The sequence below is a fragment of the Anser anser genome, assembly GCF_964211835.1.
Source record: "Anser anser genome assembly, chromosome: 2".
In the NCBI taxonomy this organism is placed as follows: Eukaryota; Metazoa; Chordata; class Aves; order Anseriformes; family Anatidae; genus Anser; species Anser anser.
The window spans coordinates 89,152,165-89,174,356 of NC_139721.1; the positions used below are offsets into that span (position 1 = coordinate 89,152,165).

At 41.0% G+C, this 22,192-nt stretch overlaps 1 protein-coding gene and 1 long non-coding RNA gene across 2 annotated transcripts in view; one reads left to right on the forward strand and one right to left on the reverse strand.

The window, feature by feature from the left end:
• LOC310895198 overlaps window positions 1–22,190 on the reverse strand; it is a 58,917-nt gene extending 36,727 nt beyond the window's left edge. The window contains exon 1 of the long non-coding RNA XR_014580530.1: window positions 471–22,190. This is a non-coding gene — a long non-coding RNA (uncharacterized lncRNA). The remainder of the gene's footprint in view (window positions 1–470) is intronic.
• The window catches only part of ANKH (ANKH inorganic pyrophosphate transport regulator), a 109,556-nt gene that overhangs the window by 37,472 nt on the left and 49,892 nt on the right, over window positions 1–22,192 (forward strand). The gene's annotated exons all lie outside the window — the stretch shown is intronic.

Consider the following 22,192-nt stretch of genomic DNA (forward strand, 5'->3'; position numbering starts at 1 on the left):
GCCTGTGCAGCTGGTCCAGAAAACAAACACAGCCACTCTTAAAATCAGTCCTTTCGCTAAGTTTGTCCCAGCATATACGTTTTCTTAAAGTAATACTTTAGAGTAGCTAGAAATACTGGGGAGGACCGTGCGTTCAGGTGGTCAGGCTCCGTAGCCCTCAAAGATCAAAAAGTATAATGTAAACAAAAGAAAGCCAAGCAAAACCAAATCATGAAAAACAGAAAAAGGAGGGAAGGTTTTAGGAAAAATATTTATTTCCAGTGGACAGAGGTACCAAACTAACCAGGGCCTTTTTAGTTCCTTGCCTAGGACCATAACACAGTGCATTTCACAAGAGACCGCAGCCCAGTGGTACTTGCCTGATTTCCACCTGCATGCTTTCTGATCCGACCCCAAGCCTTTGTAAGGAAAACACACTGACAAGGAAGACTATAAATTACAATATGCTGTCTCAAGCTTTTCTCACTCACCTCTCTGTACTTGTGCTCTGTTTTCTTTTTGATGTCTGTCATTTGTATCTAAACCTCTTGATGATGGCCCTTCCACAATGGATGCCAGACAGCTTGCTGGCCATTATGTCTAAAGAAAGGTAGGCATGCCACAAATTGGAAAAGATTTAGGCTTCCTAGTTTTATAAATTATTTCCCCTTCTGCAGATTTAGATAAAAGGCACGGAGTAACAGCAGGTGTCTCATGCCTTACCCTGTTTTGTATGCACTTAAAGTCTTTCTAAGATTTAAATGGGTAGGACACAAATCCTTTTTGACATAGAAGACTCTTTTCTATGGAAATATGCTTCAGAGCCTGCACCCTTCCAAGCCTGAGCACCATATTGAATGCAGAACCTTCATATGATATTTCACTTCTAAAAAATACCACATAAACTCCTTAATCAGATTCCTCATTGTCTTGGCTTGCAGTGCACATACAGTTATCTCCATTATATCATTTAATATATATTCATCTGTTCTGTTTGTACATGCACTCAAGTAAAAACTGCGACGCTGATAAAATATTGGCTTTACTGATGCTAAAGGAGATAGCTTGGGGCAAAGCTAATAAGAACTGAAGCCAGCAGGATTAAAGAAAGAAAGCGATACCTGTAAGTACACAGTAGTGAATGCTGCTGGCAGGCTGGTGCAACATGAGTGCAATGTACAGAGAAAGGAGAGCCAGACACAGTGGTAGGTGAGGGCACAGGAAAGAGGGGTGATGTGGCCTTCACCATCCCTCTCGCACAAGCTTCTTTCAAAAGACTATCAATTTGCCCTGTTGCTTGAAAAAGAGAAAGAAGAAACAGGAAGGCAAAGAAAGAGGAAGCTGTAGCTGTACTGTGGTGTAGCGGGCAGAAAAAAAGCAGGGTTTTCAAAAAAAAAAACAACACAACCACGAACAACCTCCCCACGTAACATACATGACTCTCAGCAGCACCGAAACATGCTGCCTGAGAGGCTCGCCTTGTTTTTTTTGTGTTAGAAAACAGCTGGAGAAAGAGGGGAAAACATGTCTGGTATAGGAACTGGATCACCTGAACTGGGGCCTGCTGCTGAAGTTGTCCCTGAAGCCATCCTCTGCAAATGGAGGACGGTCCCCTCGGTTGAAAGCTGACTTTTGTGGGTGCTTTTTTTTGGTCCTCATTTTATGTGTTACGTGGGGATAAGTTGTGAAAGGGGTGAGAGTTCCACGGGACATTCGTACCAGTGGAAATAAGTCACAAATAAGATGGAGGCACCCTGCTGGTCTTTCATCATGGTTCCCTACCTTCAGGTGCACAAATTATGTATTGCTGAGAGGGATTGTGCCACATACCATTTTGCCTTTAGTACCTGTGGAGGAAAAGCAGTTTTCTGTTTCATTGGTAAGAGAGCCTTCTTCTAAACTACAGCCAAAATGTATCCATGTCCTGTTTATACCCATTTGTTCTAATGCCAGCACCATCTTCTAAATGAAATGGCTCTTCTTCCCTGTTTTTTCCATCGTGGTTATGTTGAAACAGAGCAGCCTCTCAGCCTTCACTTTGCTGTGGAAAACAAGCTCTTCTGGTTTCCTCTCACTTGATCAGGTTTCTCTGTACCCCTGGATCAGCTCAGTAACCTTCCACTGCACTGGGGATGCTCGGAAAGTGTCCTTGATCTGGTGCAGTTATTCCTGCTGTGAAGCCTTGCAATGGCAACAATATTTCTCAGTTTCTACCAGAAATGCCTCACCAGACCCATCCTCCAATTGCATTTGCCATTTTCCATGCCTGCATCACATTGCCAGTCAGTCATTTGGCAACACATACACCCAGTCTGACGAGCTTCTGGCTTGTGGCAGAAATTTTTGTTATTAGTCCCCAGTATTTGGTTTGGCAGTTCATACTTTGTTTTCATCCCATTTTTATTACACAAGTTTCAAAGTCATCTGTACTGATGGTGCTTAATAGATTTGCATCCTTAACATATGTAAATGCATATTCATACTCTTTGTGATGTGGTGAATGAAAATTAATGAAAATACTAAAGCTTATCAGCTTGGTCTTAAGGAGTCCCATAAGTAAATTCCTTTGAGCCCGGTACATCCCCATTTGACATTGCTGATTGCATTTCTCTTTGAGCTAGCCCCATAAGCATTTCAGAGGTCTGCTTCTGATCCATGTAATTATTCAGTTTGATAAATCCTCTGCTATGTGATACCATATCAGATGCTGTTACCTAATCAGATTGTACAAACAACAGTGTGACAAATTAATTAACCCCCCTGCAATTTCATGCACTGGTTCTTTCAAAGGTTTGAAATGTAGACTGTGTAGCTGTTGTTGTCCGGACCCTGCATTAAGCTTACAGTGTATAGCTTATGTCCTCAGCTTTTCCCGTGTTCAACATGGCTGTATTTGCCAAAAAATATAGTGGTGAAGGATTCTTTTCATTTTGGAATTATGTTATCATTTGAAACATTTCAAGTAATAAAGGAGGAGTATATTCTGCTTAGGTGGCCATCTTCTGAAGTGTTCATCATGACTTTTTTCTCCCATGCAGTCACCACTTGAAGATTTTCTCCCTTTTTTTTTTGTTTTCACTGTTCTAATAGGCAAGCTTGGTTGTTTACTTCATGTGGGCAAAGTATGTAACATGGCCGGAGTGCCAGGGAGTAACAGTTCCAGGAATACTCCCACAGAGACGTCCAAAGGCATCTACAGTAGACTGGGGGGCTTTATGAGCTGAAACCCGCTGTCCTTCTTCCCACTGACTTGGTGGCATTCCACTGCAAGATCCACAGCAAGATCCAGAAAATAAAATGCACGTGCACAACCAAGTAGGCTTGTCCAAAGGATGCTTGCAATATGCATGCAGTTCTGTTTCCCCAATTGTCTTTATGGTCACTGCTGTCATTGCTGCTGCCGGCAGAGATACAGAGCTATCGCTGCTGCAGCGGAAAGGGGGAGATGATGACTCTCTGCCAAAGCCATGCCTTGCAAACAAATTTTGCTTTGAAGTCTTGAAGCCTCTTCCTATGTAAGCCCAATGATCCTTTTCTCACAGCATCTTCCACAGCTGTACTATCCCTCTGTGCCACATCTACCTCCCCAGGTACAACCTTACGTATGTTTCTATATGTTTTGCTGCCTTCCAGTTAGCAACAAACTGTGACCTACTGCCTTGCTGGTGAGCCAGTGAGCTCCTGATGAGCCGGTGAGCTCAGTAAGCATGCTGAATTCATATATCCAGGTAGTCTGAAGAGCTGACTGACTTGCTACCAAATCAAAAAATGCTCAGGCCAAAATATACTTTTAATGGCATGAAGCACTGAGACTTAGACTCTGCATACAGATTCAAAATGGAACAAGTGTTCTTGCAGTAACTGGATTCCTCTTTCCTCCTTGAAAATCTGTTTATTTCAAACTACCTTGTCCTGAAGGGAAATTATAATCTTCTGGGATGTAACATAATGCTGTCAAAGAAATAAATAGCAAAGATGTAATATTGTTAATATCAGATTCTCTAGGAGCAGGAAAAAAGAATACTTCTGGTTAAAGACAAATTATTGAAATGCCCTCTTTGACTGATAGAATATTTTGTGCAGTTCCACAGTATGCTTGTTTTGTAATTTATTCACTTGCTCTGGGCAAACAACGGGCAGGGAGAGCTCCTAGTTTGGAATCAGAAAGTTCAAAAGCTGCTTGGCAAGGGCTTGGCAAAGGCTTTCTGAATCAAAGCTCCTGCACGTCCACCCAGAACAGCTGTGGCACCTTGGCTTGCTTTACACGGCATACAGTAATGCAGTACAAAGCCTGCTAAGTTCATGCATGCTTTAAGCCACTTTAGTTCTTCAAATCTCCGGAGCAGAACTGTAATCCTAATCTGAACCAGTATTTCAGATGAAATAAATAAATAAATACCACTTACACAACTCTTTCATCATAGAACTACCTCAACTGATATGCTCCAAATAGATAAACATTGCTTTGAAATGTAAACTTGCCTGGAAGATTACGGCACCCTTACGAACAGCTTTCAGATATCTAACATGAGAATTTAGGACGGAAAACAAAGACTGATATTTAACTGAAACTTCAGGAACGTTTAGCTAGACAGCCATAAGACAAACATGTTCTTAATACAATGATATTCAACAAAGCCAAGCTTAGCAGTACCACTTTATGTAGAACTGTGCCATTTCCTGCTTTCCGTTCCTGATATCATTTCATCTGCTTGAGTTTGTGAGGCTGGACAAGATCAGAGGGGGAGGTATCAAAACTTGATGCAGCCTTCCATGTCTTCTGGTAGGATACCTGGGGAAACAAAAGGACTCAAGAAAAGTTCTTCTGCAAAGAAAAGGTACTTTTTGATTTGCACTGAGTTCAGGGGCTACAAGATGAGGTCCTACCACATGCATAAAATAGTGTTTTGTATACATTTACTTTCCATTCATGAAATGTGACCTTGGAAAAGAAGCTTACATTTCCAATTATTACCATTTTGATACCAGTTTGAGCCCTGCCTCAGAAAGTCTAGGGAGACCTTATTGCAGCCTTTCAATACCTAAAAGGGGGCTTATGAGAAAGATGGAGAGTGACTTTTTACTAGGGCCTGCAGTGACAGGACAAGGGGTAAAGGTTTTAAACTAAAATAAGGTAGATTTAGATTAGAGGTTAGGAGGAAATTCTTCATTCAGAGGGTGGTGAGGCACTGGCACAGGTTGCCCAGAGAAGCTGTGGATGTCCCATCCCTGGAAGTGTTCAAGGCCAGGCTGGATGGGGCTTTGGGCAACCTGGTCTAGTGGGGGGTGCCCTTGCCCATGGCAGGGGGTTGGAAGTGGGTGATCCTTAAGTGTCCCTCCCAGCCCAAACCATTCTGTGATTCTATGATTCTGTGAGTCCTTGTGGCTATTATAAAGTTTTAAAAAAAAATATAATGGCTTTTTCAAAAGGCCTTTAATATTTTCTTTCTTCACTTTCCTTATAGCATTTCTTTCTTTCCCAGAGATGCTTCTGACAACATGGCTTGATATTTAATGTTGCTTCATTAACTCCACTGGGACACTTTCTGTCCATCAGTTAGCACCTGCCCTTAGGATCACTGCAAGGGCAAGTGCTTTCCCACCGCAGGCAGCAAGGATGGTCCTTGCCAGGGTTGGGACGCAGTCTAGACTGAATGTGTGCATTGCGAGTCTTGTTACAAAAGCATGAAGCCTGAAGACAGTGCCAGTTCGTCCCGCCACAGCCATCTGGGGTTTAGCAGAAAACGTTATGCTTTATACATCATTGACAGTAGTTTCATTAGCACTGTGGATCTTTCTCCAAAGGTGTAAGAGCAGACAGGGAACACAGTCATGCTAGCCCAAACCGGCACTCAGAATTTGATCCCCAAATAAATGCCACGACTGAAAAAGGTTAGAACTATTCCTCTTTGTCCTGTACTGCTTGGGTTACAAGATAAGCATACAACAGAGCTTCAGAGTGAAATTGCCTTTTAATTTTACAATGCCTATAATTCAAGGCTTTTCAGTTACAAAGCCCCCAACTTTCAGGGAGAAAAGGCTTAATCCACTAGATACCACTGTGACAAGCATCTGCTTCCTCAAAGGCATCTTTATTAAAACGAGTCAAGATAGCCTCCTGAGGGAGAGACATCATGAAAGATCTGTAATAAAAAAGAAATGCCTTATTTTCCTTAAAGCCATTTGATGAACATCAGCAGATTTGTTGCTGTCTGCAATGAAGAATTTGTAATAGCTGAATATGTGTTTGAGTGGCCCTGTCTTTTGTGTGAAGTAAGCCATGTAAGAAAAAAAATTCTTCACCCAGATTTTGAATGTATTTGTTTAACTGAGAATACAATTGAGTTGTTAATTGAGTCACAGAATTACTGCAGCTCAGTTCCTATTATAGAATGAGATTTTGGCACTGTAGTGTGGTGTTGACAAGTAAGTGACACTGGCAGCATGAATTTGAAGTGATGGCAGTTCTCCTCCACTTTAACATCACCGAAGATTTTCCCCCAATATTGTGCACTAAAATTAGATTGAAACATAAAGTCTCTTCCAAGCATAAAGTCTCTTCCAAAAAGAGAACACAAGGGGTAAGGGAGTTGCCTTATAGATAAGGAAGTTTATATGAGTTGGTAAAAGCACAAAGGAGAAGTTCCACTGAAATGATTTCTTCTGCTTCTGCGTTTACAAAAATACCGTCCTTTTGTTAAGTTTGAAGCACTTTGGTCTTACCTAACGGCAAGGCAGGAGGTAATTTGCAGTGCTTTTAAAGCTAATTCAGCTGAGGTGAGGTCCAAGACTCACGGGTGGCTGGAAGCTGCAAAGGGCAGGCTGGGTATGCCAGCAGGGCAACGTGTAAGCAGCTGCTCCGTTCCTGAGCAAGCGCTGCAGGGGAAAGCAGTGGAGGAGGGAAAGGGTAAGGGGAGGGAAGCATGAAGAAGGTCCAAAGCATCTGAGAGTGGGAAGCACTGAGTAGCTATTTTCTGTGACACAATTTACTGCCCTTTGGTAGAGTGCATGGTGACCTAAAGAAAGCTGAATCAGTTAGGTCAACCCACAAGAGAGAAACCCATTGGGATTTGTATGCTACCCACTAGCAGCAGTTTTAGAGAGATGTTTTCCTGGGGATTGGACTCCGGTGCTCAGTGAGGGCTAAGATCTCCACTGTACACTGTCAAGGCAGACTAACCAATTTCAGGAAATTCACTGTTTACAGTAAATGTAGGATGATCTGAGGGAAAAGGCTCTTTTTGGATCATTTAACCTGAAAGAAAAAGAGATTATTTCAGATTCAGAGCCCCATCAAAAGAGCTGTCTTTCCTCTAAATTACAAGAGGAGCAGGTAAGCTTTGTCAAAATGGTTTCAAATTAACCTCTCTCTTGCTGAAGAACACATTATTTTCCCTTTGCTCTCTCTGGGAACCTTTCTCCCTGTTTCAAAAGCCACTAATGAATGGTTTCACAGTGCAGACCTCCCTGTCATTGCACACAGGGTTACAGGAGAGCCAGGACCGCTCCTAGGCACTGGTGACTTTCAGTCGCACTAAGAGAATTCAGGAGTCCTCCTTTGCTATTTAATTCAGTGCTAGTAGCAGCATTTGCCTGCTTTTACAGGGTCTGTGAGAATTGGTACTGGAGACTGTGAAGACTGTAAAAAGGTTTTGGAAATAGGAGATCTAAGAGGAGGTAAGTTGCTTGGTGCACCAACCTCATAAATGTGCCGTTTCTTCATATGCAGCTGCTTTGCTGTCTCAAGCCTAATTAACCTAAATTTTATGGGAGTAGCAGGAACCCTAATCTAGGTTCAGGCAATTGTTAAGAACAAATTTGTCCAAGATTCACTGTTGAGGTGTCATGACACCTGCTTTCACTTTGCACTTACCACAGCCATGTTTTTGACTCTTTGGGGCAAAGAGGTTCAAACAGAGAGATTAGAAATTATATGTGCTGTCCAACATCACTGAAGTTTCTAAACACCTGGAGCAGAGAACTATGCTTTTACACTTCTAGTAAGCTGGTTTTGAAAATCTCTCTTTAGGATCACCACTTCAAAATGACAGTGCTTTGGAGGACCATCCCACAATACTCCTACAGCTCTTAGACTGTAGCTCCTAGGCTAGAGCGCTTCTTGCATTCCAGCAGAATATAAGCAAGTTTTAGCTCCGGTTAAAAATTGTCCTTTGAGACCTGCGACTAGTGCGAACAAGTCTCTTGTTCTCGCTTGCTCAAAACAAATAGATTAACAGCAGGAACATGATCAGAGGGAGTAGTGATTAAAACCAACAAGTGGCATTATCTTAAATTTTCTTTGCAAACATACCTTCCAGCTTTTTCTTCAAGACATAAACCAGCACTGGCTATTTCAGAATATTTCAGATGTTTGCTCGCACTACCAGCTTACAAGGTCTGTTCATTTTCCTAAAGACCAAAAGAATTTATTTGTCAAAACCAGCCAGACTAATTTGTTCCTGACCTCCACCTTGAGACTCAACACCCTTTGTGCCTCTCTGGCACTTTCTTCCCAGAAGTGTTCCACGGTCACAGTGGTTATCCTCATTTCCACATAAGTCAAAAAGAGAGTACTGCCAGGATCGCTGTGTACTGTTGGCTTCACGCTTGCTTCTGCAGTGTTTTATTTTAATATTACACCTCACCCCTACAAGACTTTTATTGTATTTACCCCCAGTTGGTATGCCCACTGTAGTCCAAGATGGTTCTCTTAGTGTTATGACACCTGGGAAGCTGTTTTGGGAGCATTCATGCTTTTGCCCAACTGCCCTGCAAGGCTGGACAAAGAAAGCCCAGCGGCCTAGCAAAACAGGCTAGGATTTCACCAGCAGAGAAGCTGGAGTCAGTGGAAACATGGTGATGAGCAGAGCATCTACTACTTTTTATCAGTCTTTCTCATCATGCTTTAAAAAGGATGTATCCCCTGTGGGTATTGTTCTAGGTAGACAAACAGTGCTTCTAAATAAACAGATGAATGAGGATAGAATATGTGTGCAAGTTATGCAGACAGAAGGGTAATAAAACTGTTTTTAAACCCCAAGGTTTAACCCCAATGGGTTTAACCCCAATGAAGTCATTAAGGTTTCTTCTGCTACACTTTTCTGAAGACCTGCGCACACAATGTAAGCTGTTTACGTGCACAGTTTCAGAAACCAAAGCTGAAACGAAAGCCACTGTTTGTTTTCTGCTTTATTGCTCTGTCAGAGTTGTCAGTAGAGCCAGACAGAATGCAGGCAATTAAGGTACATTATCATAGAAATACGCCACTTTGGGGTTTGTGGACACCGCAGTTTTCAAGTTTTGGTAAGGCAAAATACACCTAGTTACAGAGACTGACAACTTGTCCATAGTAACATCAGCCCCCTTATTATCCATGCATCCAGGGCTTTGCAAATGAGATTCTTTTTTCTTTCAGCCTTGTACCTTATGTTGTACTTTATCCTCTAGCTTTGAAGATTTCAGCAAAGGATAAGTTTTAATCCATTGTTCTTGCAGGCAGAGCAGTGTCTTGAAGAATCCACTGATTAAAACTAGCTAATAGGCTATACTACACTATCAAAGCAAGCCAGCTCAATTTTCCAATCCCTGCAACTGCAATAGTGTCACACTCAACTCTTTTCCCCTCGGTAAGAATCTTGGCAGGATGCCCACCCAAAGCCAATTTTGCATTTCATATTAAAGCAGCTCAGAGATAAATTTTAGCTGTGCTAAATTAATGCTTTACATCCTGTGCACTTACTTCCCTGCACATCAGCGAGAGGACAAGATAGAAAAGAGATTGTGTTGCCTCTGATTTTGTGGAAACGGTGTTAAATGACTCAGAAAGCAGAACACATATGGTCTGGGAGTGGGGGGACTGTGGCAGGAGACTGCTCTCCAGGTCAGGCCTCTGCACAATGTAGAGTACTCGTGTGAAAGAACGGTAGGTAGTCTGACTTCATTGCATTTGTTACCACTTCTGAAATCCAGGAGGAAATGCATGATTTAAAATCAGCCACACAGAGAACTTGCTAGGCAAAATTATCTGCTGTCCTTCAGTGTTTCAGTGTTACCTTTACTTAAGCTTCTGGAAATCTGTCAGTGTTTTTACTGAACTTAGCAAGTCAAGGTCTTGTGCTTGTGTAAGATAAATGAAAATGAGCTAAAAGGTTAACTGTCCAGTTCAAGTAGAGAAGTGTGAGGGAGAGGGTTAGTAGGAAAATTTTATTATTACTGTTGAAATGGTGACTTTTATTAATAAGGGATGATAGCACGAGGTCAAAATGAATGTGAGAAAGGGGGTCAGTAAAGATAGATAGTTTTATACTTTGAGCTAAATTTGATGTAGGCACAGGGCTGGAGGATCATTCAGCTTATGCATAAAATGTCTCCTGACAGGTGGTGCTCCACTGCTGAAGGTATCTGTAGAGATGCTGTTAGACAACAGAACCTGTTTAAGAATTACTACAGCAACGTTGTCAGTTCTTCAGTTAGTGGAGGAACCCACCCACTATGTGTCTGATCACCACTTGAGCTGGAATGGATTTAAAGATACGTGTATTTTTAAATTTGCATTTTCTGAACCCATGGGTAGACACCTCTGAAATTAGATATCAAATTATATCACATACTTGGCATAATCAGCAATACTCACAAAGTCACTTGTGATTGCACTTGCTAAAATCCATCCCTGCTAGACACAGAGAAATAAAAGTTACAAGCCTTGCTACAACTCCCAGGGTGTTTTTAAGTCTCATCTTCCCTGAGAATAAGACTGCCTGGGTACCACAGAAGGAATTCTTCATAGAAGCATTAGCCAGGGCTTTGCTGAAGATGCAAGAGGATTTTGCCAGGTATTTAGATGTTACATCAGAAAACTCCTGGCTCTAGAATTTGTCTGTCCAAGTATATTCAGAAAGAAAGCTTTTTTGTGTCTCTCTGTAACATATGTGCTCCCAAGAGGTACAGAGGAAAAGATTGAAATATTGATGTATTTTCCATTTCTCCCCTCTACTATTGAATACAGTAAGGACCGAGCATATCTAGCCTGATTGCATTTCAGTTTAATTGGTATTTTACCTCTGCTTCCATTATCATGGAAGGTCATTTATTATAACAGCAGCAATTGGGCTCCCAGCTGCCATGAGATCACATAAGGAACAGTAGTCACGTTCTCCCATGGTCTCCTGCTCTCCTTTGTCAGAGAGGGTATTTTCAGCCTTGCTCACATGGAAATACTCCTGTGCTTCCTCTTGTGAAAGATAGGGGTTTTGAAAAAGGATGCCTGATTTCAAGAGAAGCTTTTTAGTTATTTGTGCCCCGCACGCACTGTCTGGAAAAAAACGTGCAATAATTTCATTGAGTTAACTTGTTGACTTCATGTCATTGGATACTGGGAGAAATAGTCAAGCTATTTTTAAAAGGAAATGTTAGCCAATCCTGTAAACACCACCTGCAAGAACCGGCAGAGAAGTTCAAGGTCCTCAAAACTTAGGCTGGGGGTGTGGAAGACTGGATTTTCTAAAATAAAAAATTTACTTTGCGGAAACCCTTCCAGTTTACCTTTCTGCCTTTCTCCACTCTCACATCTTTTCCACCCACTTCCCATTTATTTTAAACAGGTACATTAGGTCAAAGTCTGGAGGCAGAGTTACTGGTGTAGTGAGACCATTGCTTTCTACAGGTATTGGAGTATCGGAAAGTGCTGTAATAACTGGAAGTGCTTCAAAGCATGTTTTGTAATAAATTCACCAGTCCTAGAGAAACGAAATCACTGTCACTATCCAGAGCTTGTTTCTAATTCAACTGGATAACTTTAATTTCATCCGAGTAAATAACTAGTACGAAGAATAAGAATGGAAAGGAAAGAAAAACAGATACAAATGAAAGGTTTTCTTACTGATGTTATGGACTTAGTTTACGACAGATGTTTCCAACAGCGGAAACACTAAGTTTGTATTTAGGCTGGTCATCTGGGTGCCCTCTATTTCTCTCTTCTAAGCAATTAAGACATGAGCTAATCTGGCAGCTCTCCACAGCTCCACACTCACACCTAACAAACTGCGCTTTGTGCAGCCGGCAGCGTGCTGGAGGGAACATCTGCTTCATGACGGACCTTAACCAGCCCTGCTCCCTGCTCCTGACACAGCAGCTGATGAAAATTGCAGACCTCAGGTAGGTTCTGCTCAGCTGAAGTTGGGCAGAGCCTTGGCACATAAGTAACCACTTCATGCTGGGCCACATGGGGAGATAAATGCGTTAAGAGTCAGTTAAAAGAGAGCCGATAATTGCATAGCGCACTGAGTACACCTAAAGGTACTGCTGTACTGTGTGCTCAGGGACAGCTAGACAAGCTCCCACCTATTGAGTCAGAGATGGAAGCCTTATTTGATGGTTATATGCATTTTTTGGTAATCATAGTAGCTTTGACATGTACTTTATAGATTATTGTTTTTTTTTTTTCTTTATTTTTCTTTCTGACATAATGCAGTACTGAGGACAATGAAAGACCTGCAGTTATTTGCCTTTCTTTGAAAGTCTACCCATATGACAAGCCAAGAATGTTGTGCACTTGCTCAGCAGGCTCCTTACCTTTTCTGTCTCCAGTGGGAGAGAGAGAGTACATTTACCAAAGCTGAATGAACAAAGAACAAAGTCTGCAGACACTTGCTTCAGTTTGCTTTAGCCTTTCAGCATGTACAAGTAATGTTCATTAAATTGCAGAGGCTCAATCACTTCATGTATTTTGACTAGCACACGTGTGATGAAGCTTACAGGGAGCTCTGAATGACTAGGGAAACTCCACTGACAATGGAAGGATTGGAGTTTGTTTACTCTAGGCTGCTGCTAGCTCTTAATGAATTTGAACTACTTTGTGGGAGGAAGAGAGGGGCAGACAACTAAAGGTGGGCATCTCACAGTTCTGATATTATCAACCTCTGACTAACTGTCTTTCACTTCAGTACATCCAAAAGTGGTTTAAGGCAAAAATCTATTTCTGAACAGTGAGTTTCCACCCTTACAGATCAATAATCCTAAACCATTTTGGTCCCATCCTGCACGTTATCACAGGGGCTGAACTTCACCATCTTCTGCAGTCTAAGCATCCTGGGCATCTACCACTTAAACTAAGTGTCTCAAAGGTTTATTTCTGAAAGAGATTGGCTGTTGGTTTAACAGAAGGTTCCCCTAGCATGAGATCCATTTAAGGAGGCTTCCACTTACGAGTTGCACCAAATACCAAAGCATCTGTTTGCATGGCCATTGTCCAGCTAAGTTACTCACCCCTCTGAATTGATTGCCAGTTCTGGCAGTGGCAAAACTAGTAAATCTAAACAAAAGTAGCAGTAGGTTAACCTCTACAGTAGCCATGAAGTGATAGGGTAGTACTTGTGATGATACTGTAATATCTTGCTTCTGTATTGACAGCCCAGAATTCAATTGTTGGCTGTCACAATTTGCTGTATATAATTATTTCATCCCTTAATTTCATGTGAAAAGGGAATTGAGAGGAAATGCCAATTATTTGTCTTCCAAGTAGGAGGATGTGGGATCTTAATCACCAACAAAGAATGGGGAGTGTACAGAACTAAGAGAGCTAAAGCAGTAAATTTTATGGATCTGGCCTCCCGTATACTTTCCACAGGAGCTGAGATAGGAGAATAAATCACCTCATTGTTCCATACAGAAAGAAATCTCATAGGGTACTGCTTCGTCAACCCGTGGAAAGAGAAATACTTTCTTTTTTGCTTTGAGCTAATGATAGAGGTAGTGTTTCCTTATTCTCCTTGAGGACATGAACCTACCCAGTCTCTGCTATGTGCTGCTTGACCTTAAGTGCTCCAAGCTTAATACCCAGGAGCACACTCAATACAGCTGGAATATAGGCAAGATTTGTGTGGAGTTGAAGAAGTCTAACAGGTTCTGCTGAACCAGTGCAACTGGTAGGTGGCAGATAGTTGGCCAAACTTTGGTCTGTTTTAAAGGCACTTTTGATGGATAGATAGACTCTGCCAAATTTCCGAAGCTTTCACCAAATTCCACATATATTAAGATTTTTTGGCATGAGAAGTTCAAGGAAAATGGTTTAAAAATCAACAAACCTCATTAATTTTCCTTATTCTTGCAATTGGCAAAATTATTTTTGCAGATACATTAAAATATTTGATTGGATTTTTTTTTTTTTCAATTTGGGTCTTTGCCTAGACTGATTTTTTAAGGGAAAAAAGTGGATTTAGATGAAATACAGGATTTTGTAATTGGGAATGTGAGGTAGCATTATGTGGAAAAAATACCTCTTAATAAATGAAAAAATGAGAGAGGAGTAGCCCAGCTTTTCATATGCAATGTATGAACTTGGAATGGAAACACAAATGAAACAAATAACTGAAAAATACTATTCCACTGTATGGTGAATTATAGCTGTGCTAAAGCTAATAACAGCAGAAAAGGAAGGGTGAAAATTGAAAGGCAAGCAGAGCTAAATAATTTCTTGCAGTGAGGTGAAAATATAGATGAATTATTGACAAGATCTTCAGGGAAAGACAGCAGCAAGGAGAGGTAGTACAAAGCGATGATACAAAAGAGCCTGTTGAAAGGGGAAATCTGGGATAATTGAAATTTTGACTGAAGCTGGGAGTGTGGGCCCTAATGCGCAGGAGAGATGGCTGTGGATCTTCTGATTGAATTCCTGTTGCATGCTAAGATTCAGGTGAGTGTGGCTTCACGACCACTGGAACGGGATGTCCAGAGAAGCTGTGGAGTCTCCTCCACAACATCTCCTCCGAAATGCTCAGTATTTGCCCCGTTGCAGTGCTGGGCAGCCTGCTTTATGCCGGCCCCCAAAAGTCCCTTCCTGACTGAGGCTGACTGTACGCTTTGTAGCCTAGTGAGAAGATGTGATCAGGGAAAAAGTGTCAATATCCATTTCAGGAGAGATCTGTGAGGAATGTTTCAGCAGAGATGGAGAGAATGCTAATAAAAAGGCAATATGACAGAACTGCCAGACTGACAGGCATGGGACCTGTATAGATTAAATTTGCTGTGTGCATACAAACAAGTGTTATAACAGCCTTTGCAGAGATTTAATTTATAAACATGAGAAAATGTAATTTTTTGAAATATGTAGCTGATAGTAAATCAGCTTGCTTTTTACTTTGGGGATATAATGCAGGAAAAGAAGCAGTAGCCACAGCTGTTTCTGTGAGAAATGAAAAACAAAAGGAGGAGCAGTGCTGCAGATACTGTGTCACTTGTGATTAAGGCAAATGTTCTTTGTGTGCATATACATGTGATATTAGTTTGTACCTCCTCTGTGCTTTCTTCCACTCAAAAGTAATCAAAATAGAATTTGGTAAAAAAATTATAGCTGTCCCACAGGGCATTTTGAAGAGAGAGGGAGGTGACCTTCTCCCAGTTTTATGTTTCAGTTTAAGTATCCAGTTTGTCTATATTTATAGGTTTAGAAACAGAAATAGCTTTTGAGAAAAAATGAGTCCCTGACCTCCATATGAAGAAGATCCGAAGACAAATAAACTCAACTGGAGCTAGCTATACTTCTGTGGTAATCACAAATGCTGCTTACCTTTATGGATGAGCTCTTAGGCAAACCTGAATGAAAAACTCGCATACTGTTTTGAGAGCAAAGGATTCCTTTTGCAAGTTTTACTTTAATTATATTTTGGCTAATTGATTAGCATTAGCCAGGGAAGTCATAATTCAGGGGAGTAGTTCGACATGTTGATTTGACATGTTGATGTGCCCCTACAAGCACTGCTTATCTAAAGAGGCCAGGAAAGGTAATGGCTGTGGTCCCACCTTAGGGAATGTCTTCCTCCTCAGCAGTCATGGAAACAGCAGTAGTTTAGATCTCCTTCATACAGGTGTGAGTGACACTCATTCAATGGACACTTGCTGGGGAATGCATTCTGAAGGGCTTCCCACTGTCATGCTCCATAGCTCTCATGGCTTCAGGATCCATGTTCTCCACCTCCCTGGGATAGTGCCCATCTGCAGCAGCCGTTTCACCCCTCCAAGGTTGCTCCCTGTTGTCAATATTCTGGCACTTTGTCGTATGTTTTAAGTGAGGTGCATTTTGGCTTCACTTAGTCTGGTTTCTTTCCCGTGGTCCTGCAGTCCCCTATTGGCTTTGTTTGTTTGTTGCTTTTGTATTATTCTCTGCCTTATTATGCTGGTTGTTGTTCACGAATATCAGTATGAATACAGGCACTAAGTGCTCAAGGGTAGTGTGCCATAGCTAGTCTCCCAGCTCCCCAGCACGTCCTGCTCTGCATTAGTTCTTGAAATGGGAAGGATTTCCCTTTTTCACTGATCACTGTTGCCACTGCTGCCCTAATTATTCATATGCCTCCTGACTGCCTGTTAAAAGTACTGTTCCCTGATGTGTCTCGGGTCAAGTGAAAGCTGTGAGTGCTCTGAAATTATGTGATTTTGGATTTAGAGTCTTCATTTAAGCTTCTCCCAGGACACACTTTCATACAGCTTTGACATTGGGAAGCGAGTGAATAATGTCAACAAGTAAAACTGAGAGCCTTGTGACGGTCACAGAGTAGCGGGCATTTAAGATTAGAGTAGGAGTCTTGCAAAAATGCTTGTTCTTGCTTTTCATTTCTAGGCCATGTTCTCCTTACTTAAGTAGGCAGAGTAAATTTGGTAGAAATTTTAGTACGCTAACGTCTTTTTTAAGATAAAGCCCTGATACGTGCCCTGCATTTCCAGTTTCTTTTGAAGTAGGAAGTGGCAAGAGGCAGAAAAACTTTAGCTCTCCTTTTCAGGACAGCCCTGATACTCATCCAGAGACAGACCACATGCCTCTCAGGTGTTGAAATGTCCCTGTCCCTGAGCGGGTGTCTCTTCTTCCTTCAGCCTGGGGGCCAGGGCTGCAGCCTCCGATTTCAGCACTGCCGGCGGTGTGGACAGAGCAGGGCCTAGCAGTGGTGTGGACAGGGCAAGGCCGAGCGGGTGACGCGCCTGCTGCCTGGGGACCGGCGGTGGCTGTATGAGAGGAGGGAGGAAGTGTTTGGGCAGAGGGCTAATAGGAGCTGACCTCAGGTGGCCTTTCGGTCACCTGAGGCATGATCAACAACAGGTGCCAGCTCAAAATTAGAGAGGCTGAACTAGGATAAAAGCATTGCAAAAGAAGAACAACAGTAACGAAACAGCACATAACAATGAACACTCATCAGTCGTCATTTTCTAACTACATGGTCAGACTCCTTCTACCCCCTCAGGGCTTCTCTTCATACACAATGCTTGCACAACCTTCTTGAGACAGAAAAAATGTCTGAGAGCCATTTCACCCCAGTTTCTCCCACTTCTATGTATGTGGAAGTCTTAACCACAGGGCACTAGATATTTCCCTCTAATTACCATTGACTCCTGCCTTTATAAGACACAGAGCTACAGATAGGACAGTGCTCAGCACTGATACGGTAGTATGGTCATTTCATGCTGATACGTATTGGGTCTGTCACATGCCATTCTGGCAGCATAGTTCATGCAGGTGTGACAGGGCAAAGCCGAACAGCCAGAGCCAACTGGTAAACTTGATACTGAAAACTTCAGTGTGACAGGATTTACTAAATGAAAATTCAGCCAACAATTATCAAAAGTGGGATTACTGGACACCAGAGAAGGACTGTTCCCTATGTCAGCATGGTCTTTGAATACTTTGGCTCTCTTCCTCTTTCTTAGGAGAGGAGAGGTTGGAAGAAAGACAAGGGGAGGGGAAACATCCTACAAATGTTTGTTGAGCTATTTCATAGGAGGATCATGTGAGAAGTAATCAAACACTTTAGAACCCAGCCTAAGGCACAACTTCAAATTTTTGGCAACAGAGATGTGGAGCTGTTGATAGGAACCAAACTTTTTCTGCCAATATTAGTGAATAATGCTGAAAGCCCATGCAAAATAGGACAAGCTAGACCTTTGACATTTTTCTCACAGTTGTTTTTTTAAATCACTGCCTTTCCATGCAAAAGATTGTTGGATTCATCCTTTATTCATTTCCTAGAAATTTAATAAAGGTCACATATGTTCCTCGTAAGAAGATAAAGCCAGCAGCAGTACCCAATTTTGAAGATGTGGTTACTGGCTTGAAATGTCATTAAGCATATTACTTAGTATTTTTCTGACTTGAATCTTTCAGATGGAAATTTTAAAATGCTAGCCCTCTCTGATTTTAGCAAACATCAGGGGCAGCGCACATTTTTTCATTAAAAAGGGCTCAAGGAGTTGTTTCCATGTCCTCTAGCAAAGATCTCATCTTTCTAGTAATAACATAATGTGTTATACAAGACATTGCATAAAACTAACTGTAAATCTGGGTGCCTGCTTTTTTTGAGAAGTGTTTTAGGAATATGACTTATTTTGACTGGCTGGTTCACGTTCTTACTAGATAGTGATCAGCCTGGAAATATTCTATGCTTTTTTTGGTATTTATAAAAGAAGAGTGAGCAATGTCAGTGGGTGGTTTTGTTTTAATCATTTGATGAAAAGCAATTTATTGTGCTGTTTTCATGAACTGACATATTAGGTTAGCTGTTCATTAAAATTCAGGATGATGTTCCATCCCCAATAGTCTTTCTTCTAGCATGTGGATTTCATAATTCTCCCTTCAAGTTAGGTGTGGTAAGCCAGTTGAAAGTAGAATGACATCTGCAATATGTATGATCAAGCTAACTTCTTGTATAAGCACTGTCATTATTATTACTACCTAGTTCTGTGTGATTTTGTTGACAAGCCACAGAAAGCTTTACAGAGATAGGCTCTGTTCTATGTGAAACAAATGGGACACATGCTACTGATCAATTTTTATTACTAATTTTTTTGCACACAGGAAGTATATAAAATGGAATCAGATAAAAAGATGGAGACCTTGCCCTGGTTTATATTTTTCTTCCTTTGTGAAAGATTTAATTGAAAATCTAACAGGAAATTAGAGTGGAAGATTACCAACTGCTTGTATTTTTCATATAGCACCCCAAACTGGCTTTTCCAAATATCTGGGATTTCTTGTGGATTTAAGGATATCAAATATGTCATTACAGTTTCAGTGGCACAAATAGGTTTGTTCTTGTAGAGTGTTTGGAAGCTGAGGATGAAGAACTTTTTGCACTGTCATCTTAAAGTAGAAATGGAAAAAGAAAGTTACTGAAGCTAAACCAACTGTATACTGCTCCATTGACTGTTCATTTCTTCAGGATCTTTCCAAAGAAACATTTAGAAGCATTGCTTTTTCAGGGGTGGCCTCTAGAGTATTTCATCACGTCAGCCAACTGTTCCACAGGAGTATAAACCAATGGCAACAAACCTCTTACAAAGTCCCTTTTGGATTTTGCCAGCTGAGATTACCTGGTACACAGTGTCTGTCTGGGGAAAATTACTCAGAAGTATCTACTTGCCTGTCATTTGTTGGTACAAAAGAGATCAGAGTTCAGCCGGTAAAACCAGAGGGGAAGAGAAATTGGAGCATTCAAGTCTTTCTGTCCGTCCTACTTGGGTGGAAAACTTAGGTACCCAGGGGCCACAGTCACACAGAGCTAGTGTCACTGGCTTGAGCACTGTGCTCTGCAGAGGTTTGTGTCTCTAGGGAGGGATCATAATGCTGTGCCACTTGACAGTGTGATTTCTTAAAGCCATACTTATCCCAGGGACCTTGTCAGGTTGTCTGCCTCCACAGACTCTGATATTCCATAGTTGTCCAAACTAGGAAGGAAGCACTTGTGCTTTTGAAGCTGTGCTGAAAAGATACTGAGCTGTTTGCAAGTGACAGGAAGCTTTTAAATCAGATCACCTGAAATTGGTTAATGGTTTCTCTTTAAATTGAAGCTGCTAGGAATATTTCAGTGTGGACAAAAGAAAAGAGAGGAAAAAGCTGTAACGAAGGAAGCCTTTGCATGGCGTAATCTAAGGTTATTTCCCTATTACTGGCAACAGCAACAGGGAGGTATAGCATCTTAAGGAAGTTTAAATGAACAGTTTGTAACTCTATACACCTTGATATGAAAAGCAACATCATTACTACCATCATCATAAAAGGCAGCTAAACTTAACTATTTATTTCGCAGGCCACAGTCTTTTCCACAGATTGTCCGAGTACAGTTTTATGCACCCACTACTGTATTTGACATCTGCAGATTTAATAATTGGTCACTGGAACATGCTCCCCAGGACAGCACCAAGCCCACCAGAGTTCAAGAAGCATTTAGACAATGCTCTCAGACGTATGGCCTGATTTTTGGGTGGTCCTGTGTGGACCCAGGAGCTGGACTCAGTGATCCTTGTGGGTCCCTTCCAACTCAGGATATTTTATGATTCTGTGATTTTAATATAATTTGAACTCTTATCAGTGCAACAGATGGAAGTATCTGTACTGCAAAAAAGGTTTTATAGAGCATCTGCGGATATTCAGTACCTATCACAGGTTATTTTCAGGAGGGGATAAAATGGAGCAAGACAAATGAAAACATTGGAACTGTAAGTGTTCAGGGCAGAGCACATTGCAAGAGAGATTTGGCAGATATGAGGGACTGAGAAGTTGGCATTTTCTACAGCTTTTTACTATGCTGATGGTGCAGCTCTATCTTCAAAAATTAAGCACATCTTACAGAAAGAGTGGTAAGAATGGTAGGTAAAATGCTAATTTCTGCTATGTGGATGTGGGATTTTTGAAGTCAATGGAAATTGCTTGCTTATAGGGTCTGAAAAAAAAAAAAGGAAAAAATAAAATAGCAAAAGACTGCAACAGAAAGTCCATGCTTACATTTGAAATGGAACTTCGAATTATGGACTTCACCACAGTTACCTGATGATACGCTGTGTTTTTTTCAAAAAAAAAAACAAAAAAACTCCAGTATTAGAAATATTGTGGAAGTGGATAGATTGAGATTTGCAGCATGGTTTGGAGAGATGTTCCTGGTTGGCCAAAGTGCCGCAGCCCTGTCAGCACACACCAACTGTAACCCATAGGAACTAAATACTTGTGAAAACAAGTCATATTTCATCCTTCATGCTTTTTGAATCTAATCCTGTTTTAAGTTTTCTGAATATATTAGATGATTGATGTTGTCACACTGCAAATAAATCTTATCATACTGTCATTTGTATTCGAAATTTTAGAAGCATTTTGTTACAAGCTGGAATCTGAAGCAATGTTACACATTTTTGCTGTGGTTTACCGTAGCTATAAAAATAATCCACTTAATTCTCAGCAATTCATTGGCAAACATTTCCTAAATACAGACCTAGAATGACTTGTGAGAGTATTTGAACCTGAATATGCCTTGAAATACATGTGCTGCATTTCTTTTTAAATATGTTACAAAGAGTCATAAATAAATATAGGATCAGAACCTTGTGGAATCATAGAATTGTAGAATCATCTAGGTTGGAAAAAACCTTCAGGATCATCAAGTCCAACCATTAACCTCACCTACAAAGTCTGATGACTAAACCATGCCTCTTAATGTAACGTCCACATTTCTCTTAAATACCTCCAGGGATGGGGGCTCCACTGCTGCCCTGAGCAGCCCATTCCAATGCTTGACCACCCTCTCTGTGAAGAAATTCTTCCTAATAACCAATCTAAACCTAAATTCAAAATACATGAAAGCAGAACAGATATGTTTAGTCACGTGCATATTTGCCCTAGGTTTATAATAATAAACATCATGGCACAGTACCAGTTATTCAAAACCAATCCATAGGATATAGTGCAAATCTCATTACACAGAAAAAAAAAACCACATTTGAGCTCCTGAAATTTCAGCATGTAATGATGTTAGAGGTTTTTTTTACCTGTGCAGATGCCTACAAGGACTGTGCATTGTTTAATTCAGACCTAAGGCCTCGAAGTGGCATTTAAATAGTCTTGTATCATCCATGAATATTAGCAGGTCATACAATTACTCTAAAAAGCAGAAAAACTGACTTCTGGTATAGCAGGAATTCCATGATATACTTTAGAAGTAGATATCTACCTTAATTCCTAAAACACAGTTTATCTTCAAATCTATGTAACTTAAACTTACAGTCTGTATGAAATTATGAAGTTGCTTATGACACATCACTTATTGCTGCTGAACCCAGAGAAACAAAAGTCAACTCAGGGTGTAAACAGTGAGAGCTGAACTTGTTCTTTCAGACACTGGCTGAAGAAGATTGTTTTGCTATGCTTTCACATTTGCTGCAGTATTTTCTCTGTCTTTTTATGTTT